We start from the raw sequence: 18054 nt of genomic DNA on the forward strand, positions 1-18054 counted from the left end.
CTCTTGTTGCATCTTCGAGATAAATGGAAATGAATTCCCACAGATGAAGCTGGCCAAACAGTGCTTGGCTTGTGACTTGATTTCCAGCGTCATGATGAGAGGGATCACTATAGAAAGGGAACTTTGAAGGAAGAGCCTGCCTACAGCATGATTGTTTCTACAAGCTAATTGTACTGAGTGCAGCTGCACAAAGCTGGATCAACTGCAATAGAAGGAGGTCGCAGACATCCTGACGCCAGCCTGCAGTGCTCCCACCAACATACTGGCCATTCCATATTGTTTTGCAGACATTATCTCTCCGGCTTCATTTTTCACTTGAATCTGTGACTTGAATGAAAAGTAGCGCGGCGGGTCCTTTGAATTAAAAAGAGAAGGGGAAAAAAAAATAGAAAGAAAGAAAAATAAAATCTGCTGTGGATCAGATCTGGTGGGAAAATACATATTTTTGGGCTCGCCCCGAAAGTATTGCTTGTTTTTTGCTGGGGCTGAATTTATTGCGAGTTCAGCAAGACATGTTAAAGGGGCAGCGTCAGTCGGTAACAGACCCTACTAACCGCAGCGCTATGTTTAGCCGGTGAAAGCGAAACGGCGAAGGCTTGTAAAACACAATTTCAGACCCGTAGGTATTTTTAAACGATCTTTGAAAGTTTCTCCTGCAGAGGTTTGTCAACATTGTAACCAGATGTGTGGCAGTTGGTTTCCTCCACCTTTTATCTTTTCTATTATCCTGCCCCTTTTACGAATTGGCCCTTTGACAACGAGGGAGCGGGCATAAATTACATACGCTTTTGAATTGCGGAGAGCCAACAATAGTGCCAGTTGTAACGACCATTTTCAAACTTTAAAAAAAAAAAACGAATGACAAATATCTCACTGACTTAATGACAGCAATCGGAGATATTTTACCCATAATACATTTCACATTGTTTAGTTGGGTCTCACATACAGTAGAACTCTGCTTTCATTTCCTGTAGCTTGAAAGGTAATTAGCCATTAGCAGAGGGGCCACATGGAGCTGGGGATGCCCCCTAGTTCACCTTCTGAGTTCAAGGATGTAGGTGATTGGTTGGCGAGTTGTTAAGGGAATTTGGCGGCAAAGGTGTAGGGAATTTGCCAGACAAAGGTCGAGAAGGTGTCGGGATTGGCCAGTAAACGGTTGCTGGGCGTGTGGGCAGGGTAAGGTGATTGGTTGGTGGTGAGAAATAGTGTGGATAGGAAGGTTTGGGCAAGAATTTTTGAGGTTTAAAGATAGGTACTAAGACAACTGAGGATTCACTTACCGGAAGAGCGGTCAGGAGGTTTACTCACCTCTTCCCCTGCTTTATTTATTTTACGCTTGATAAATCATTTTTTTTATAACATATAAAAAAAACCTTATCTGTTGCAGCACAGGGGATAAGAAAGGGTTAATTTTGAACCGCTTGTTAAAGAATGGTTAATCCATTGGTGTGTTATGGGAATGTTCCGGTTCCTGCCTGGGTGGAGTGGTATTTAGGTATTATGTGTCTACGAGGCGAGAGGTTAATTTATCTATGCATGGTGACTGTTTTTGTACGTTATGGTTTAACCCATTGGGCGCCCCAGGACACAGATACTACGTCTGGCACTCAGTAGTCCCAATGACGTATTAGCTACGGCCAAAAAAAATCTTGCTTGTTCAACTAAGGTAGATCACATCCTGCGCTGAAGCAATCTGAAGTGATGGGGAGTGGAAGGGTTGTGACTCTTCCCCTTGCGTTTTGTCATCAGTAACGGAAGTGATCACGTTACCGATTCTCTGTCGGAGTCCCAGGGGCCAGCGTTTCACCACCTCCGGCACTCCACCACCTTATATTATGTGTCTTGTGTGGACTCACTTAGACCCAGATCCACAAAGCTCTGTTAACTCTGGGCTCAAAACGAACAGTTATCAAAATCCATAACGGACTTTATGTTCCCGGAGTTTAAAACAAATTCACAAAGCTAATTATATAAAAACACAACAGCTATCTCATTCGCATACGGTAGGCTTAACACCATGTTAAATTAGCACTGCCTAGCTAGCGTTAGCTTCAAATAACATGGTGTTAAGCCCGGTTTACCAATAAGTGGTGTTACTCCCATCCACACCCTGGCTAGGTGTTTAATTAAAGTGAAGACAGGAGAGGGGAAGAGCCATGTAAATAATAATAATACGCTAGTTAAATCATAACTATGGTCTTGCTCTCATCCAGACCCTGTAAAAGACGGGTGGGATGGGAGTAACGCCAAGTTTAGCTATGACCTGCGTTAACGTTCACGGACTTCTGTGGATATGCGTTGTTAGTGGGAACACCTCTTTTGCATATCATTATCAGCAACGTTCATTAAAGTTACCGCAACAGCTGTTCCTGCTGAAAACAGCCATGCCACGTTTGGCTACTACCCTGCCCTACTCCTGCCAGTAAGTCCTGGCAAATCAGGCCTGCCAGTAGTCAATATGGGTTTTCCCCACTCACTGGTGCTGCACTTGAGTGACAGGGGGAGGCAGTGACATCAGGCCTAAGCATATCCAATCATGGGAGAGACCTGATGCCATCTTCCTAGCTGTACTTAAGGGCAGTGCCGCCCCAAATTTAGTAGTCTACCCCCAAATCTACCCCCTTGAGAGAGGCAGGTCACACTGCCAAGAGCCTGACTACTGGGCCTTCTCTAGTTCTCTTCCCTGTTAGAGGGGCAGAGAAGAGCTGGGACTGCTGCAGGTGCCCTTGGCCTGTAGTGAAGGTCCAGGGGCCATCCTTCAGTGGGTAGCTGAGAGTGGGACTGCATTGGGCAGAAGATTGCCATGTACTGCTGTTGGTGTACAGACAATAAACCATTCCTGTTGTTATACCTCCGGCCTAGTGTGTGATCTTACTGGGGGGAGAGGTTATCGGTTCTACCGTGAGAGATCATCTTCAGTTCCCGGGAGCCTACGGCAGATGGAGGCGCTGCACTGCTAAAGATATGTAGGGTATGAACCCCAGAAGCCTAGTGCTGTGTCCCCACAACCATCGGCGGATGACTCAGCCCTCCTGTTACCAGCAGGTATCATGCACCACACGACCAGTAATGGCAGAATCTCCCACAGGGTGGGGGAAACACCATTACAGCTGTAATACTATGTGATATACCTATGTGGTTTTAAGGATGTAACGTACCTCCCTTGGAGATGACGTCACATCCTAAAAAAAAAAAAAAAAAAGAGGCGGGCACATGATACAGCATCCAATCGGATTGGAGCTGTACCATCTGACCGTAAAATGTGACGTCACAGGCCGTATATAAGGCCTGTTCCGTCTCATTTTACGAAAGAAGCCGACGAGACAACATCCGTTGGGGATTTAACATGCGGCATTTTGGATTGACAGATGAAGAAAAAACATTAAAGAAAAGAAGAAAATAATTACAGATGAAGATAGAAGACGGTGATAGAAGATTTTTTTTTACCTGATGCTGGTCTTCAAGGTGGATGGCGTTGGATTGCGGGTGATGACGCCGCGGTACAAGAGCTTCCAGACACGCCGTGATTCGGAGGGTGAAGACTTCTAAAGGTAAGTAAAATATTGAATGTATGTAAATGTCTTTTTTCCGTTTTTTTAATTGTATTGATTTTTATGTTTGTGATTGCCCATTGACTCATACTGTATTCATCTGTGCCCCTTTGGGGTTGGAGCGCTGTCGGAGGGGACCCTCAATGGCTACAAAGCACAGTGGTACCGAAGCACCCTTTTTGAAGTACAGGCCTGAAACAGTTAGTACACAACGAGCTCTCACCGTGTGCCGGCACCATCACAAGCCAACATATCCAGAATTGGGTGGCTAACGCACCACTGACCCTGACTCAAACCCGCGCAGCGTTATTGGGGACTGTGTTGCAATTTCATGCTGTATGTAGTAATCTTCGGCTGAGGATCACAGGTTGCCCGAATTATTTGGGGTACAGTAAACCTGTTATATCACCCGTTTACCGTGTCTGTATCTTTCCCACCGTCTGACCGTAGGCCACGTGTGGTCATTACGTTATCAATAGGGGCTCAGCCCCCCGCCTCAGCAATAATCATAAGCCTGAGAGCTAAAAGTGGAGGGGTTACAATACTATAACAGATTGCCCATTTAAACTGCAATTTTACAGTAGTCTAAAATGTAAGTGGTAAATTAGATTCCACTGGTTTAGTGACAAGTGATACTGACATCAGAGGAGAGGAGTTGATGGACATGATAGCATAAAAAAGATACCTGTGATGTTGCAGTGCTTACAGAGTAAGAGAAGCATTTTTATCAGTGACAATACTGAATTGGTCTCTATACACCACATCCCCCTCCTCTTGTATTCCTTCACCAGCCCTTTTAGACTAAATTATGCAGCCAGCTCCAGTGACATGCGAGGGATCAACTTCCTATTCTTTTCATATTTGTACCACCCAATAGGCGTTAAAGGGGAGGCGTTTAGAAAGGTTATAAATAGCAGGTTCCTTCGAACAGAGGTAGGGAGAAGTTGGGGCCGAACCGTGGGCAAGAACAACCTGGCTGGGGCACTGTAGGGAAGTCAGGACTATGAGACAAAGGGACTGGTGTTGGATGGAAGCAAAGAGAAAGGGATCTGTGAAATAACATATAGATACAGAAGATAGGCCTTAGTTCTAATGGCCACAGTGTGGCCACCCTACTCCAGATCCTTGTTAAGACAGTTCTGATAAGCCAACCTAACACCTTAAGATTGTACCCCTGTCAGATGAAAGCCAGGGATCTTCCCGTCTGGGAAGTGGTTTTGTTGGACTTTTTTTTAATAAAGACCATTACTATTAACAAGTGTAATGCCTTCTTACCACAGCCCTGCTTGAACCCCATTCTGGTACCCAGACTCAGTTAAAGGTAGTATACCAGCGCTCCTTTTCTGCAGCTCCACCGCCAGCTGCTCCCTGTAACTGGCGATCGAACCAGTGAGTCCCTGTCACTACCAGGAGAGGGTTACAATTAGACCTGCTAAACAGCCTAGTCCCACTTAGCAATCAATATGAAGAGTTTCAATCAAGTGAAAAGCATCCTGCCATGTAACATCTTCTCCATCAGTTTGAGCTGCTTTTCATAACCTAAGTTATATTAAATGATGTCTCGTGTAGAAATGTTGAAACTTTTAGCCTAAGTTTATGAACCCGGCGAAATTTGACAAAAAAAAGTTCCATTTTCCGTCCAGATCGTGAAATATGGTTGAGAGGGAGAAAGTGCGACACAAGGGAAATAAGCCTATTTAACCCTGTGAGTGCCAGCGGGGCCTGTGGCACCACAGCCCCTCCGATACAGGGCGATCATGTGATCGCTCCTCAGGAGATCCTCTTCCGTTTCCTCGTCCGCCATCACATCTAGAAAACAAACAAAAAGCTGGTTCCGGGAGTGCCAGACCTCATGGTGTGGAGTCAGAATAAATGGTGCACCGGTGAAAGCCAGCAAGGAATGGGATTGTTTCCTATAATTTACATATTGTAGTGTGAAATAACTTCAATCCCTTAATACAGGGCCGCACAAACTTTCTTTCCTGCGCCCCCCCTGCATGCTCCTCTTCGTTCTGCGCCCCCCCCTCCTTACCTCGTGGCGGGGGTGACCTGCAGCATCATTTGACGCGTGTGACGTGACATCACATGACCCCGCTGTGTCATTTGATGCCGCGTTGCCATGGGCACGAGTGACGCCAGCAGAGTCCAGGTAAGTTTTAAAGTTGCAGAGGCCTCACGCAATCCCCTAGCATTTAATTTAAATGCCTCGGGGAAGAGTGCGGGGCTTCTGCAACCGCCCGCGCCCCCCCAAGGCAAATCCAGCACCCCCTGGGGGGGGCGTGCTGCACACTTTGCGCCCCGCTGCCTTAATATGATATGATATTAATAACAATGTATTATATGGGCAACGCCAGTTCTTATATTTTCTCCCTCGTATCGGTGCTGCTCCTTCTAGACTAGGGGCGGCCAACTCCAGTCCTCAAGGGCCAACAACATGTCAGGTTTTCAGGATATCCCTGCTTCAGCACAGGTTGCTCAATCAGTGGCTCAGTCTTTGACTGCACCACATGTGCTGAACAGGGATATCCTGAAAATCTGGCCAGTTGATGGCCGTTGTGGACTGGAGTTGGCCACCCCTTCTCTGAAACAACAGTGCTTTTATAGACGATGTAACATTTAAAGCTGCGGACCATGCAATATCCTACATGTGGGTTTTATTTATAAATCAGTTCTGTACTATGAGAAAATACTTGTAGCATTTAAAAAAAATAACTCTGAATTACATTTTTAATGTATCACAATGTAACAAGTATTTTTTGTTTCTATAGCAACCATTTTTACAAAGTCACATCCCTCTTCTGAAACAGGCTCTGGCACAACCCTTTTTGAGCTCTGCCCTCTCTCTATCAGTGCACCAATTGTATCTAGTGACTGCCTGGTCACATGATCTTCCCCACAGAACTTTGCTCCTTTTGGCCCTTTTCTGCTGCACTGACTGCCATTTAGTGAACCCCAAGCCCAATCTTTGCCGATCGATTACAGGAGAACAGATCAATCAGCTACTTAGCTAATGACTTATCATTGTATGGATTGTATTGATGCACATTAAAGGTAGGGGGTAGGAGGGGGCGGCAGCTTGGACTGCTGCTTTAAGGGGATCACCACAGTTCCATGACTTGCTTATGTTTTGTACAATTCAAACCTTCCTGGCCCGCGCCCCCACGTGTAATACACATGTATGTTATGTTTAGCTTAGCATTGCTTTTACAATAAAAATAAAATGAGCGGAAATCTGCCAACCGAATTTGAAATGACTTGACAGGAAAATCCCTAGGCTACAAAATGCTATTATATGCACAGTATTCTCATTAAAAGTCTGTGCTTTCTTCTCTCCCAGAGGGCAGAGTACAATTGTTCTTTTACATCGTGGGTGGCCAACTCCAGTCCTCAAGAGCCCCCAATAGGTCAGGTTTTCAGGATATCCCTGCTTCAGCACAGGCAGTGCAGTCCTTGACTGAGCCACTGACTGAGCCACCTGTGCAGAAGCAGGAATATCCCTAATACCTGGCCTGTTGGTGGCCCTTGAAGACTGGAGTTTCCCACTCGTGACCTAGACCCTCCTGTAGGTCCCAAAAACTGCAAACAACTCCAAAGTTCGAGCGCAACCCGGGGAGGATGAGATGAAAAAAGATATACAGCCGGTCCTCGCTTATCCGACGGAACGCGTCCCGCTAGCCGCCGTCGGTTAACAGACCTTGGGATTGTGGGTCCTATGTTAATCGGCGGCAGTGACCGTTGGATAAGTGGGTCCAGCGTCAGATTATGCGGCGTCGGATAAGGCATCCGTCGGTAAGAGGGACGTCAGATAGCGAGGACTCACTGATATATATATATTTATTTAGCGCAGATATCTTTAAAAAATGTGTTGAGCTTCTGTGATTCAATATATAATGCTCTCACATCTCAGGTAAGTAATGAGTGTTGTATCAATATCATCCACTCTCTCTCTCTCACTGAAGATATGTGGGACAAGAGAGAAAAGGAACATAGGGTGATACTGTTTAATCTAAAGTTAAAATGAGAGAATACAAACTGTATCTACTCACAAACATTTAAATCAAGCCCCCCAATACAGAGAAGTCCCCATTCTCCATATACAATAGTCACGTTATCGATCTTGTAACATATTACTGTACATTAGGTCTATATCCACAAAAACGCCTTCCCTATAATATATTGTATTACGTTATTTGATTTTTTTTTCAGTCAGCATTTTAATGATTCACTCTGTTTCTGACATAGATGCTTCTCTGTACATATAAAAATAATTTACAAACCAATGTATTGGATATTTGTATATGATCTTCTTTATGTATTACAGCATTGAACATCTAATACCTGATTGATATCTTTCATCGAGACAGTTTAAGGGAGGATGAGACAGGACCTATTCTGAGGAAGCCAGAACAGTGGTGGAACTCGTTGGGTGGATTACATAGCCTCTGCAGACAAGACACTGGTGGAACTCGTTGGGTGGATTATATAGCCTCAGCAGACAAGACACCAGAACCCTGGTGGAAGTCGTTGGGTGCATTACATAGCCTCTGCAGACAAGACACCAGAACACTGTTGGAACTCATTGTGTGGATTACATAGCCTCTGCAGACAAGACACCAGAACACTGGTGGAACTCGTTGGATGGATTACATAACATCAGCAGACAAGACACCAGAACACTGGTGGAACTCATTCGGTGGATTACATAGCCTCAGCAGACAATAGACCAGAACACTGGTGGAACTCGTTGGGTGGATTACTTAGCCTCAGCAGACAAGACACCAGAACACTGGTGGAAGTCGTTGGGTGGATTACATAGCCTCTGCAGACAAGACACCAGAACACTGGTGGAACTCGTTGGGTGGATTACATAGCCTCTGCAGACAAGACACCAGAACACTGGTGGAACTCGTTGGATGGATTACATAGCCTCAGCAGACAAGACACCAGAACACTGGTGGAACTCGTTGGGTGGATTACATAGCCTCTGCAGACAAGACACCAGAACACTGACGGAACTCGTTGGGTGGATTACATAGCCTCTGCAGACAAGACATCAGAACACTGGTGGAACTCATTGGGTGGATTACATAGCCTCAGCAGACAAGACACCAGAACACTGGTGGAACTCGTTGGGTGGATTACATAGCCTCTGCAGACAAGACACCAGAACACTGGTGGAACTCGTTGGGTGGATTACATAGCCTCTGCAGACAAGACACCAGAACACTGGTGGAACTCGTTGGGTGGATTACATAGCCTCTTCAGACAAGACACCAGAGCACTGGTGGAACTCGTTGGGTGGATTACATAGCCTCAGCAGACAAGACACCAGAACACTGGTGGAACTCGTTGGGTGGATTACATAGCCTCTGCAGACAAGACACCAGAACACTGGTGGAACTCGTTGGGTGGATTACATAGCCTCTGCAGACAAGACACCAGAGCACTGGTGGAACTCGTTGGGTGGATTACATAGCCTCAGCAGACAAGACACCAGAACACTGGTGGAACTCGTTGGGTGGATTACATAGCCTCTGCAGACAAGACACCAGAACACTGGTGGAACTCGTTGGGTGGATTACATAGCCTCTGCAGACAAGACACCAGAACACTGGTGGAACTCGTTGGGTGGATTACATAGCCTCTGCAGACAAGACACCAGAACACTGGTGCAACTCGTTGGGTGGATTACATAGCCTCTGCAGACAAGACACCAGAACACTGGTGGAACTCGTTGGGTGGATTACATAGCCTCTGCAGACAAGACACCAGAGCACTGGTGGAACTCGTTGGGTGGATTACATAGCCTCAGCAGACAAGACACCAGAACACTGGTGGAACTCGTTGGGTGGATTACATAGCCTCTACAGACAAAACACCAGAACACTGGTGGAACTCGTTGGGTGGATTACATAGCCTCTGCAGACAAGACACCAGAACACTGGTGGAACTCGTTGGGTGGATTACATAGCCTCTGCAGACAAGACACCAGAACACTGGTGGAACTCGTTGGGTGGATTACATAGCCTCTGCAGACAAGACACCAGAACACTGGTGCAACTCGTTGGGTGGATTACATAGCCTCTGCAGACAAGACACCAGAACACTGGTGGAACTCGTTGGGTGGATTACATAGCCTCTGCAGACAAGACACCAGAACACTGGTGGAACTCGTTGGGTGACTTACATAGCCTCAGCAGACAAGACACCAGAACACTGGTGGAACTCGTTGGGTGGATTACATATCCTCTGCAGACAAGACACCTATCTAGCTGCTCCTCTGTGACATAAAACGAAACCAGAAGTGACACAAGTTCCGGGACCGGAAACCCAAAGTGATGTCGCGGCAGGAGGGGGTGGCATCGTGGTGAAACCTCTGTATTGTAGGGCATGATTTAAATTTTTATGATACAGTTTGGATACAGTACATAGTGTGCTATGTTCCTTTTCTCTCTGGTCCCGAGAAAGAGAATGGATGATGTTGATACAACGCTCTTTACTTACCTCTGAGATGTCAATGCATTATATATCAAATCCCAGAAGCTCGACACATTTCTTTAAGATATCTGCACAATATATCTCTCTTTATATTTCATCCTTCCGCATCATACCCCAACTTTGTAGTTGTCTGCTCTCTCTCCCTGACATATTTCAGGCGTTGGATGTTGTTTGACTATAGGATTCTCTGGTCGAGACGGTAACGCTTTGCTAGAACTTGGCAATTCGAACATTTTTTAAACTTTTTTTTTAAAAGAATTAGATTTTTTGGGGGCAAATGACCCTGAATTTTGGAAAGTTTACACGTCTCTAGTGTAATGTTTAATAGAATTACCAATTTAGGATAACAAAATGATCTCCTTAGCAAGTGCCTTCTAATATTATTAAGTACTATTCCTTAAGACACTTTCAGACGCTGTAAGGCAAGTGAGTGAGCTGATAGATGTCTTCTGTCACTGGAAAGCGTTCTATAACTTATCACTGTTTAGTAAATATGGCCCTTAGGCTAGCGTTCAAAGCTGAATTAGAGTCGTTTTTAGAACACACTGTTTCATGGAAACCAATAATTTACCAAAACTGAACACCTACTAAAGGCATTGAAAATAAATATGTTATCAGAATGAAAATGTATATTTAAACACAATTTGTTACTTTAAAGGGATCCACATTATTTCCCAGAAGAGTATTTTCCGGCTTATAGAAAGGTTTCTTATATTAAAAAATAGTAATTAAAGTCATTCCCAAAGAGCATGGACAATAGTTATATTACTGCCTCTGCTGTGAATTAAAGACACACCGCGCTCACGTGAAATCCTGAGATGTTCTATAAATGTACGATTCTGGGACAGGAAACAAGGTCTCCGAAGATTTTACATAGCGTAATTATCCAACGCATAGGAGACTGGTCTCCGGGTGTGTGCTCTCTGATGGGATGCACTGTGTGACGTGAATGCTTTCACTATGAGTGATGTGCTCACAGATTGCAGTATATTCAATAAATCACTGAGTAAATCATATCCCCACAGTACTTGTCTGGACATAGATTTATTACAGCACACACTGCAATGTTCCCATCTGATCGTCTTTATCAAAATGAGACAAGCAACACCTGGAATGCAGCAGATAACCCCGCAGAGAGAGCAGCAAATCTGGCCATACATGTCAGGTGAACCATAGAATCTCCCAAAAGGGAGGAGATGGGGCCCAAAAGGTGTGGGGTGCACTAATAAAGGAAACAAACTGGACTGAGTATAATTCCAAATGTTCCTTTCAATAAGAGATAGTTGCAATGTTACAGGAAGCACCCTAGGCAAGTCTTATATAAAGTCCATTCTAGAGTATATGTATCTTGTGGAGGTGTGGAAATCCCATTCAGAAAGTGCAATAATGCATGAGATATGAATGCCCCAATGTCCAATGGCCACCTCCTATTATCAAGACAGTTCCGAATAATGAATAGGCAAATACTCACATATGAATGAATCAATGTCTTCTCCTTTGGTGTAGTCCACTCTATGATAAGGAGTCTTCACTTGCCGGATGCAATCCCTGGTGTGCGAGGCGCTGAAGATAGAATCAAGAGAAAAGGGTCAAAAAGCCAAAAAGACGCCGTACAACTTAACGAAGAGGGTGAAAAAAATAAAGCGATTTTAATAAGAGCAAAAACGGGAGAAAATCACACTGACATGTTTCGCTCCGTAGAGCATTATCAAAGTGTACAAGAATCTTACCTCCTGCGCTGGCTTTTGTATGCTCCCTGAACCCTGAAGTATTTCTACTGATTTGCGCCATACAAACTGACGCGATGACGTGACGGTGAATGTGAGGATTACATGGAATCCCAGCTACCATTTTACAGTCAAAATTTGGGGGATTATTGGATCAATAAAAAACATGATGATTGTTGTTTGAAGGTACACGGTTAGGTTAAGCTTATATTAAGTCACTTGAAGCCGCAATACTACATTCCCCACTTTTTTTTTCTTATTTGTGTATGTAACGCATTTGGCAATGTATAATTGTACATTCTTACCAAAGAAGGCAATCATTTGGTGCTCCTGATATAAATCTGTAACAATCCTGATTGTGTGACTAACATAATGGCCGTCTTTCAATTTCAATTAATCCTTCAGTCAGTGTAACTCAGCAGCTACAGTGTATTCTTATATTACTAAGGTAACACTATCTATTCTTACAGTTTGCAGCTCAAACTGCTGGGAACATTGGCAACAAATTATCCCAAACAGAGAAAGTGTTGTAAATATCTTGCACGGCTTGGGAGGTGGGCTAAAACCTGATATAGAAATCAAAGGATGCTTTAAAACTCATTAAAAATGGCCTTAAAAGTCTAATCATTTTTTTTAAAAGTCAATATCATCTAATACTACAGAATTTATTTATTTACAAAAACACCCCATAAGATTTCACATGGTTTGCTGCTATAAAGGAGCTTTGCTGACCTGAGACTTTGTCCCCACGTGACCTCTCCTGAGCACTGGGATGATTATTGTAACTATGTGAGGACTCCAAACACAGTTGGTCCATAATGTGCCTCGGATTCCCCTAGCATCTAAATTACAGTTCCTACTAGAAAACATAAATAGCCTTTCTAAAGTAGATATTTCTTTAATTAGCGCAGACCATTTTCAATTATCCCCAGCTATTGGAGAGACACTTTAGTGGCGTTTGAATAGCTAATAGAAGCTCTTGATGGGGAACATTAACAAATTGTCATTAACACACGTACTGTATTGAACATGTCCATGCTTAGTTCATTCCCACTAAAGCTTTCTAGTCCTCATGTTTTATACAAATACACATACCATTAATGCAGAAATTATGAGCACTATAAGAATGTCCCATTTACAAAATAATGTATCTATAACAGACATCAGGTGCTCCATATAAAGTATTGATTGGGTGGTCTTGCAGTCTGGCAGGGGGTTGTCTACTCTGAGATGCTGCTTGGCTCTGTTCATACTCAGCCTGTTTGTGATTGGTTCATGGAACCTTTCAGTGATTACTTTGCTTGTGGCCTCTGTCCCAGCTGCATACAGTGACAATGACATGTTTACGCTTGTCTTATCCTGTGCCACACTTCCAGTGCTGTAGTGAGGCGGACATACAAGACGGGGTATCTTTGCATGCATCTGCCATAATCTTAACATATAAAAGCTTATGTAGCAGCAGAGGTATAAAGATATAATGTCACGCTGTCTTGACAGCTATCTATCTTTGGCAGTGAACGGTTAAAGGAAATTACATACAAATAGTAATACAGGGTAGTGTGTAGTGTGATCCACCACTTATTGCTCTGCCATCCTCTCGTGTGCTTTAAAATTCCTCAATGTGTTACTTACGAGTTTTTCTTAATTCCCACTCTGTTTTTTACTGTGTCCAATCCGGTTTCCATACAGCTCGCTCTAATGAAACGGTCCATATCAAATTGGCACACAGAATCCACTGAACTCCCCACATTTATGTTGCTATTATTGTTATTATTAACTCTTATTGCATGAATCCTATTGTCTTCGCTCTTCTTTTTCTGCATAATCAATCCACAAAGGCATTTCTTCACATAACCTTAGTAATATCAATGTTACTGCTATTGGTTTCTGTTGGGCTGTATTTTCTGCCCCCTCTCTTGCTACAGTAGCTTTGTATACCCTAACAATACCTTTCATTAACTGTTTGCTACAAGTATAAATGACTCCACCTCCTTCCCCACCCCTGATAAATTGCATACTGTACCCATAGCAATTTATCAAATCTTTTTACAAACCAGGAAAGTCAATGTGAAGAAACATTTTTGAGCAACAGTTTTTATTATCCTTTTTTGGTTAAGGAAACCTATAATTATATTGTGACATTCTGAGGAACTCCAACCCACAAAATAGCGCGTCTGAGATCAGATGCATTGTAAGGAACGCCAACCATCTCTAATAGCGCGTCTGAGATCAGATACATTGTAAAGAACCCCAACCCTCCATGATTACGTGTCTAAGATCAGATGCATTGTACATTCTTCTTTATTTGGTACAATGTTCAAATGACCTGAAAATTGCAGGGAACCATTTAGGGATGCCCAGGAAACCCAAGGTTGCCTATGAACCCCTGTTGAAAAACACTGGTGTACACAGATACATTATATCATTGTGAAATCTGACCAGCTATCCTTCTATTTGGACCTGCCAGTATAATTGGAAATACTAGGCTGGGTAAATTTCACTGGTGCCCTGGTCTGGATTCAGAATATAATAAACAGGTAAAAACTCATCAAAACTAATGTAAAAAAAAAATATATATATATATATATATATATATATATATATATATATAGATAGATAGATAGATTGATAGATAGATAGATATCCTCAGTATAAACTAACAGTTTATGTTATTACTTCATTTTGCAGTCTCCCCGCTGCAAACAAATGGGGGGTAAAACTAGTGTTAAAAAAAAATAATACTGTAATAATAATTTACCAAAGATAAATTATCCAGTTGCTTTTTTCTAGGGTTGTCACAGACTTTGCAGCAGGCAGATTTTGCACCACACAGACTTTGCAGCAGGCAGACTTTGCACCACACAGACTTTGCAGCACGCAGACTTTGCACCACGCAGACTTTGCACCACGCAGACTTTGCACCACGCAGACTTTGCAGCAGGCAGACTTTGCACCACACAGACTTTGCACCACACAGACTTTGCAGCAGGCAGACTTTGCACCACGCAGACTTTGCAGCAGGCAGACTTTGCACCGCACAGACTTTGCAGCAGGCAGACTTTGCACCACACAGACTTTGCAGCAGGCAGACTTTGCACCACACAGACTTTGCACCACGCAGACTTTGCAGCAGGCAGACTTTGCACCACGCAGACTTTGCAGCAGGCAGACTTTGCACCACGCAGACTTTGATAACTCGCCCTCGTGGTGACTTTGTACCTGGATGTCTTGGAAGAGGACAGGAATGTGTAATTATCGGAATAGGGCCATGCATTTGGCTAGATGGGAAATGTGTATGCCGATTACTGCCCCATCCTGCCTGACAGGATCTGGGAGGACGTTTCCCAATGCTGTTGTATTGCTTCATTGTTGACAGTGAAGCAAAGGAAATAAACCCATCGCTATAAGTGGGAGCACAATATCAATACCGGTTTAAGTGCACAGACATAAACAGCAAAGAAAGGGAAAATGGAAGCACTGCGCCAAAGAGCTTAAAGTCTAAGTAGTGTATAAACAAAGCGAGACATTGGGATTAAATGTGTGTTCGGTTTGTCAGTGGAAGGGCGCACGTTGAAAGCTATAATTGAATTGGTGAGTGTGAGTGGGACAAGTTGGAGTACGTGTGAAAGGTGTGTCGGAGCCGGAAGAGATACGTGTGTGTCGCTGCAACCAAAGTATATTATACACAATTTATATACTGGTTTTTTTGTTCGTTTGTTTTTTTTTTTTACAAATGACTAACATTTAATTGACTTCCATTCATTGTGGAAGTAACAAAATAAAAAAGTGGGATCCTCATTACTAGTGAACTTAACACACGTCACCCTCCATGCGCTCCAGCCAGACTAAAATACAGGGAATAATACTACTCCAGATGTAAACAACGAGAGGAGGACCCCCAACTCCCAAAACATCATAATCCAAGTGGTCTGTTATAATGCGGCAAAGTAATTGCTGTTATTTCATTTCAGTTCCCTTTGCTCACCAGTTAAAGTTTGTTTACAGAAATGCAATGTCTTCGTTTTGAAGTTGTTTACCGTTCTTTATTATCAAGCTTGGTCCAGCTGTGTCCCTTTAACAAATGTCCTCCATGTGTTCACTTGGCTTACTCTCCTATAGGATGAGGATGTTGACATGACTTTAGGTTTCAATGCTTTCATCGTGTAAGTAGCAGAACTTAGTGGCTTGAGTCCCCGGAGAGCATTTATTCTCATTAATTATATATGTGCACTATTTTTATTGAGCCGTGTTGAGCTGTGTTGTGTGTTTATATTATTTATATATACATAGCATATATTTATTTATATATAGCATTTATGTATATTCATATTAGAGTTGTGACTGATACAGTCTCTAGTTGAATGAATAATTCCACACGGAAGAACGTATCTATTGTAAAGAGAGCTGTTGGCAATTATATGTTTTGTGTTGGAAACATAGGTGACTGCAACATTATTATTCTTATTGTTTATTTGTAAAGCGCTGACATATTCCGCAGCGCGGTACAATGGGGGGTGCAGAGTTATGTATATTACATAAACAGATATGAGGATACCAAATAAGGACACACACGTACAAACAGATACAACCGGTAATGAGGGCCCTGCTAGTGAGAGCTTATACACTAGAGGATTGCTTACCAAACATATTATATGTGTTGTTCTTGTTGCTTTTCTTTTAACAAAAAGGCAGCAGTGACCTAGATTTGACAGAGTCCACATATCACGGACATCAAGGTAGCACTGCACCTTTAAACAGGTCAAACCACCTCAAATAAGCAGGCAGCGTGTATGAATTCTTACCTGTGCTGTGGTTTGCTCACCGCTGTTTAGATTAAAATCCATTTCAATATGAGATTAAAACATATCCGTTAAATAGGGTCACTGACATGTAGCATTTAAAATAGGGCAGGCTGCTGACCACTGAGACCAAACCCCTCACTACGTTCACGGCCCCTCGGCATTCATCTGCAGCAGACCACAAACACTGGCTCATCTCTACCGTAAGGCTACGGCCCGGTGTCGGCGCTGCACGTGCGCCTGCCAGGCTGGCGGCACGTGCCGCTGTGATCCCCGGTCTGTGCATAGCTTCAGGGGTAAAGATGGGGAGGAGGGGGGGGGGGTGCGGTCGTGATGTCACCCGGCAGGTTAACCCTTATTGGCTGAAGCGCCGGGGGCGTGGCCAGCCCTCCGTCGCAAGTCGCTAAACACAATTTTCCTGTCTTCAGAAAAATCTGGCCGCGCAGCGCGGCAGCCAAGGCAGGTAGTGGCCCCGGCCCCATTGAGGGGCGGTTCCTGTCCTGGCGTGCGCTGCAGCAGGCAGCGGGGACCTAGCCTAAGGCCCCGCTCCCTCAGTCAGCGCGCCTGCACTGCAGACAGGCGGCGCGCTGACAGGCAATTGACCGCGATACGCGGTCTGTAGGGAGCCGGGAGCGGGAGGGGGGCGGGAGCGGGAGGGGGTGGGGGGCGTGATAAAACTTTGCCAGGTCTGAGATCGTGGTGCCGTCCACCCCACCACCACCCCCACCCCCACCCCCCCACACAGCACACATACACACATACATATACACCCACACACTTTTCCCCCACAGCTTCTTCCCTGCTCCCCTCACAAGCCGCCTCCCATCCGTAGCTCCTTCCCTCCCCTCCTTCCCTCATTGGCTGACTGCCGCACCACGTGACGCGTCAGAGCTGCAAATCACAAGGAGCTTGCAGCATCGGCCGGCTGACGCGTCACAGCACGCAGTCAGCCAAGTAGAAAGGAGCCAGCGGTGACCTCCACACTAGAGTAAATGAGCTGGTGGTCCGCTGCCACGCGGCCGCGCGCGCCGCCGGACGCAGCGGGACCAAAGCCTTAGTCAGTGTGGAAGAACACAACGTGCTTCATACATAGCGCAGCGAATGAACAAGCAAAAGTCTGCGGCGCTGGGGACAGTGTCTGCCACGATTTCGCTGGGGGGGTATATGCTTCTGAATGAGACGCCGCGCAGCATAAATCATCAGGGCCGTGACCACCGCTGTCGCGTGACCATGAGCGGCCGCGGTACCGAAGACATCAAGCCTTGCTACATCTGTATCGTCGGTATGGTCAGTATGTAAAGTCCCCAGTGTGTGCTCATAGTGCTTGGGCAGGAGTAGCTGCTGAAGCAGGAAACCTACAGTGCGTGTTCATTGTGTTTCGTTCCTCCAAACGAGACCCGGCTTGGTCTGCTAATTGAATCCTCAGGGGGAAAAAAAACACACATTTCCAGAAAAGAAATGAGGAATTCAATCAGTTAG

At 44.5% G+C, this 18054-nt stretch overlaps 1 long non-coding RNA gene across 4 annotated transcripts in view; it reads right to left on the reverse strand.

Moving 5' to 3' along the window:
- Positions 1–18054, reverse strand: part of LOC142493765 (uncharacterized) — an 83163-nt gene that overhangs the window by 22301 nt on the left and 42808 nt on the right. For 3 of the 4 annotated variants that reach the window (XR_012801204.1, XR_012801205.1, XR_012801206.1), the window contains exons 2-3: positions 11521–11612; positions 3448–3545 (exon numbers count right to left, since the gene is read on the reverse strand). This is a non-coding gene — a long non-coding RNA (uncharacterized LOC142493765). Of the gene's footprint in view, positions 1–3447; positions 3546–11520; positions 11613–12871; positions 13084–18054 lie in introns of those variants that run through there. The other variant, XR_012801207.1, reaches the window with a different exon arrangement.

The sequence above is a fragment of the Ascaphus truei genome, chromosome 4 (assembly GCF_040206685.1).
Source record: "Ascaphus truei isolate aAscTru1 chromosome 4, aAscTru1.hap1, whole genome shotgun sequence".
NCBI lineage: Eukaryota > Metazoa > Chordata > Amphibia > Anura > Ascaphidae > Ascaphus > Ascaphus truei.